General features: G+C 39.9%; 1 long non-coding RNA gene across 2 annotated transcripts in view; it reads left to right on the forward strand.

Moving 5' to 3' along the window:
* The first annotated feature begins 5,524 nt into the window (after window positions 1–5,524).
* Window positions 5,525–5,866, forward strand: part of LOC111445445 — a 4,333-nt gene continuing 3,991 nt past the window's right edge. For both annotated transcript variants that reach the window (XR_002710858.1, XR_002710857.1), the window contains exon 1: window positions 5,525–5,681. This is a non-coding gene — a long non-coding RNA (uncharacterized LOC111445445). The remainder of the gene's footprint in view (window positions 5,682–5,866) is intronic.

A 5,866-nucleotide genomic window follows, 5' to 3' on the forward strand; every position in this document is an offset into this window, starting at 1 on the left:
TTTGAGTGTCAAAATTTGGTTAATTCAAACTTGCATGCTTGCCACATAATCCCACAAATTTGAGTGGAATTTTGAGTGTCAAAATTTGGTAATCTCAAATTTGCATGAAATGCAAATATGACTATAAATAGAGTGATCAAGGTACATGAAAAGAATGCTTGAAAAACTTTGAGAAATTCTCTCAAAACTCTCCCTTTTCATATATTAAATTCCTATCAAGTTTAGTCACTCACCGGATTCTACAATCTCATTCTAAGGCTGAAGAATAGTAGGGAAGATACTAGTGGTGGTTCAAAACTGGTTCGTGAGGAAAAAGGAATATGAATTACAAAAGGTTAGTATTCAAACTCATTAAGTTTTAATGCTTTTGAACATGCTAGCTAATTTACTATAATTGATGTACTTAGAGTGCCTAAGATCCAAATTTCTTCCGCATGTGTTATATTAACACCATCACCCATATTTCATGGGCTCCAACGATCCAAGATTAACCGATTAAACTCATTAACCTTGTTAACCAACATTCGTTAACTACTAGGACACTCCACTATGGCCTAGTAGTTGCACTCCCCTCACTATAGATATATTTCTGTCCATTTGATATAACCATGATTAGTAAGTCGATCCTTCACAGGTTGTTCATAACTAGAGCTGGATCAATTTACCGTTTTACCCCTGAAGTTACTTCTAGTTCCTTATGTCCCACTAATCCTCTTATGAACAATTGGTTTGTGGTCCAACAAGTAAATCGAATCCCTCTCAGGCCAATGAGAGGGTGGGGCCCCTTGTTCAAGACCTGGAGTCAGTGCTTAAGGGAACTACCTCTCTTCTATCCCTAAAAGTGGGTAGGAGTGAATTCCATCTTGCACCCCACGTCCCCAGCCATTCACCCAGTCTTTCCCTTGAAATGGGAGGCCTATTGAGTCGGCGAACACGAGCCACTCTCACCCATGCAAATCTAAGGATAATTCCGAATAAACAGGAGTTCATGGTTAGCTAAGGATTAAGATCGAGTTACCTAGGTCATCGAATGAAAAGAAAATCAGTCTCAATAGTAAATGACATTATAAAGTGAGAGTGATTTTCTTCATGGTCCGATTTAATGCAATACTCATTGCATAGGACGCCCCTATAGAATATGTTTTTGTTTACAAACTATGAGTTTTAGGACATAAAACCCAACAAACTCTCACTTAGACTAAAACTCTAGTGGGGTTTTATAACGTTGAATAGAGAGAAAGACATAAATACCATAAACTAGGGCATCACATACTCATGCCTTTTCTCCCACTTGCCCTAGATTACATAACTCGTAGTCCTAGACTCACTAGGTGCCCTTCAAACACTTTAGCCATGAAGGGCTTTGTAAATGGATCAGCAATGTTGTGCTCTGAAGCTATCTGTGTGACGATCCCATCTCCTCGTTGCACAATCTCCCTTATGAGATGATATTTGCGCTCAATATATTTTCCTCGCTTATGGCTTCTTGGTTCTTTGAATTTGCAACTGCTCCACTGTTATCACAATAAAGAGTGACAGGAAGATGCATATTTGGAACCATTTCCGAATAAGTTAAGAACTTCCTAAGCCATACAGATTCTTTTGCTGCTTCACAAGTAGCAACATACTCAGCGTCCATGGTGGAATCAACAATGCAACCTTGCTTTATACTTCTCCATCTTATTGCTCCTCCGTTCAGAGTGAAGACAGATCCTAATGTCGATTTCCTCAAATGTACATCGGTCTGAAAATTTGAGTCAGTGTACCCTGTAAGGATTAGATCCTTAGCACCGTACATTAGCATATAGTCCCTTGCTCTCCTAAGATACTTGAAGATATTATTAATGGCAGTCCAATGATCACGTCCCGAATTGGACTGATATTTGCTGACAATTCCCACAGCATAGCATATGTCGGGTCGGGAACATAACATGGCATACATCAGACTACCGACTGCTGACACATAGGGAATGTGTCTCATATCCTCAACTTCTTGAGGTGTCTTAGGACTTTGTTCCTTCGACAAATGAACTCCGTGCCTGAAAGATAAAAATCCTTTCTTGGAGTCCTACATCTTATATCGAATCAATATTTTGTCGATGTACGATACCTGAGACAATGCTAGTGTTTTGTTCTTGCGATTCCGAACAATTTGGATTCCAAGAACAAACTGAGCCTCTCCCAAATCTTTCATTTGGAATTGTGTGTTAGTTTGTTTAATCTTGTATTATAGTTTTAGTATTTGTGGATAATAGCAAGGGAAGTTATTAGCAGTTGTTGCTGGGAAGTAAGTGTAGGTTATTAGCAGTTATTTAGTTTTTTTTCTGTCTACATATGTATAGTGCAGCAAGTTGAAAAGAACAATGAAGTTTGTTTTTGCTTATTTTTTCTGAGTGTTGTCTCTTTCTTGTATGAGTGTGTCTGACATTTGGTATCAGAGCTTGGTTACATGCCAAAAATCATGCCGAGAAATAATAACAACACTGGAGAGAGAGGAGAATCGTCGAATTCTGCAACAAAAGAAAGTCTGGTATCACTCCAATACCCGACGTTCTTAAGAACCAACTACTCAGCATGGGCTATGAAGATGAAGGTCTATTTGCGTGCTTAAGGGGTGTGGGACACAATCGAATCAACTGAGTCTCTGGATAGTCTTGATGAAAGGAAGGATCAAATGGCCTTAGCAGCTATATATCATGCAATCCCTGAGGAGATGTTGTTTTTGTTAGTAGAGAAAGAGACAGCAAGAGAAGCATGGCAGACGTTAAAAACTATTCATGTCGGTGCTGAACGTGTAAAGGAGGCAAAGATCCAAACTCTGAAGATTGAGTTCGAAATTATGAATATGAAGGAGTCCGAGACCATTGATGATTATGCAGCAAGGTTGACAGAAGTTGTTAATAAAATACGTACTTTTAGAGACAAGTTGAAGAGGCATACTTGGTGAAAAAATTTCTCCGCTCAGTACCTCCTAAGTTTCTTCATATCGCATCGGCAATAGTGCAATTTATCGATTTAAAGGTGATGACCATGGAGGAAGTCATCGGTCGTCTTAAAGCATACAAAGAATGGATCGGTGGCAACAAAGAGAATGCTGAGCATGTCTTATTGACCCAAGGAGAATGGAAAGAGAAAAAATGTAGCGACAATGGAGGCCATATCCGAGGGCGAGGTCGCAGTGGTCGCTAGAGAGGGAGAGTCATGGACGTGGAAACGACTCGTTTCATCAAGAGAAGAAGGCTGACAAGAGCAAGGTAAGATGCTACAATTGTCAAGGCCTAGGCCACTATGCCTCAGAATGTCGGAAGGTGAAGTGTTATATGTCGACTCTGGCAATTCGGAGGAAAATGTCGACGAAAAACTGGCCGAAGGTTTCTTGAAAAGAAAAAATAGCGAAGTAAAAGGAGAGAGGGAGAGAGATTTGAGATTTGCTGAAGACTCGATGTTTTATTTCTCTTCAAGTTGAATTGTTCAAATAACAAATCTAATTACAAAAATAGAAAAACTAATTACACAAAAATAGAAAAGTGGGCGAAGACTTTGCCCAAGTTGGGAAAAAAATGGGCAACTAGAATTACGCTCTTCCATTGGCGTTAATTCAGAAGTTTTCAGATGTAAAAACAACCTAACTAAATAAGGAACATAGCTTTTATTTAACATTATAATTGTCAAAAAATTGGCCATTATGCATCTGACTGTAGATGAAAGAAAAGGGAGGATCATTATGCATCCCACTGTAGATCGAAGAAAAGGGAGAATCAGGCGCACTTAATTGAGACGCAAAGTGATGAGGATGAGCCAGCCTTTCTTACAGCACAAGTTTGTGAAGTCCGAACTCTCGATTCACCAGAGTTGACGGAGATGACTCTTTATGAAGAGAAGGTTGTCCTGGAAGAAATTGAGAAGAAAAGCAACACTTGGTTCCTAGATACGGGAGCCAGCAATCATATGACTGGTTGTCGAAGTTGGTTCTCGAAATTGAACGAGTCAGTGACCGGCATGGTGAAGTTCGGAGATGGATCACTTGTAGAGATAAAAGGATGTGGAGGTATGAAGATTGAATCGGAGAAAAAAACACATAAGCGAGAAGAGAAGAAGAGCGATGGTGCTGTTGCGGAGGTCCAGAATGTGGCAACGGAGGTAGCAAAAGCAAAGGAGATTAAAGAGAAGGACTATGACGGCGAGAAGAAGGAGAAGGAGGATGGAAACTATGGCGGTGCTATTGAAAAACAGGTCGCTGGAGAAAAAAAAGCAGAGAAGGAGAAGGAGAAGGAGGTCATTGTTTTCGACAGTGCAATTGAAGTAGCACAGGTAATTAAACCTGTTGAAGAAAAGCCGTTGGCCGGACAAGTAGAATAAGTAATTAAAACTGTCAATGAAAAGCAGTTGCCCATTGAAACGAAGATAGAGAAGAAGAAAGGCGGTGATAATGGTAGTAGCGGCAGCGTTGAACAAGTAATCAAACTGGTGAAAGGAACTATTAATATTGGATGTCATTATGTGAAGGCAAAGCAAGTAGAAAGAAACAATTGCATGGGAATCCAATTACATGGACTTCAAAGAAATAAAAGATGGTGGCACTTTCCATCTTTCATCCCATGAAGCGGAGTATATTGCGGCGACGTCAATTGTTTGTCAAGGAATAAGGTTAGGACGTTTACTGAAAGAATTTGTTTGAAGAATGTAAAAATGTGAAGATCGAAATACAAGATTAAGGGGATGATTTGTTAGTTTGTTTAATCTTGTATTACAGTTTTAGTATCTGTGGATAACAGCAAGGGAAGTTATTAGCAGTTGTTGCTGGGAAGTTAGTGTAGGTTATTAGCAGTTATTAGTTTTTTTTTTCTGTCTACATATGTACAGTGCACCAAGTTGAAGAGGACAATGAAGTTTGTTTTGGCTTATTTTTTCTGAGTGTTGTCTCTTTCTTGTATGAGTGTGTCTGACATTATGTCGCTAGCCAATGCTTAATGTCAGTCAGAAATCCCACATCATTCTCAATGAGTAGGATATCGTCAACGTACAACATTAGGAAAGCTACTGTAGAGTTGACTATCCTTTTATAAACACAAGGTTCGTCAACATTCTATTTAAACTCATAAGATTTGATCGCAGTAAAACTTTATATTCCAAGATCGAGATGCTGGCTTCAACCCATAAATGGATCTTTTAAGCTTGAAAACCCTTTGCTCGTGATCCGATTCAATGAACCCCTCTGGTTGAGCCATATAGATACTCTCTTCAAGATTGTCTGTAACGCAAAAAAAAAAAAAAAAAAGAAAAAAAAAGAGGGGGCTAAGTCAACTGAGGGGCAAAAATGTCATTTTGCCCCTCCAACCCAAATAGGGGTCCAAGGAGAATCCAACCAGATTGCCTGCAAAAGAAAGAAGAGATTAGAGAGAGGTTGGCCGGGAAGATTAACGGACCACTGCCAGAATCCATCTCCAGACGAGGCTCGTACCAGGATTGAGGGGCTATCAAGGCCTACGCACCATCAAAGCCTAAGAACATGTCGCGGGGTAAGGTTTCTGAACGATATTGCTCAGATCTGAGTTTTTCCCTACGTGAATCGACCCTAAAATGTTGAAATCTTCACCTAGGAACAACTCACGCACGGTCTGTGAAGAAGTTTGGCCGAGACCTCAACCCAAAGGCAGAGATCCGAGGGTCATCCGAGAACGGTGAGCGAACTTCCGGCGTTCTTAAATCCTCCGATAGTCAAGAAAAAAATTATAAAAAGAATACTAGGACGTAGCCTGTAACACGATCTAGAACGTTGCCGAAGGAATCATATTGATCCGATCTACGGATCGAAAGATATGAAAATTGGAAAACAAAAACCGACTGGGTTTCGGTTTCCAGAGGA

The sequence above is a fragment of the Cucurbita moschata genome, unplaced genomic scaffold (assembly GCF_002738365.1).
Source record: "Cucurbita moschata cultivar Rifu unplaced genomic scaffold, Cmos_1.0 Cmo_Scf00007, whole genome shotgun sequence".
In the NCBI taxonomy this organism is placed as follows: Eukaryota; Viridiplantae; Streptophyta; class Magnoliopsida; order Cucurbitales; family Cucurbitaceae; genus Cucurbita; species Cucurbita moschata.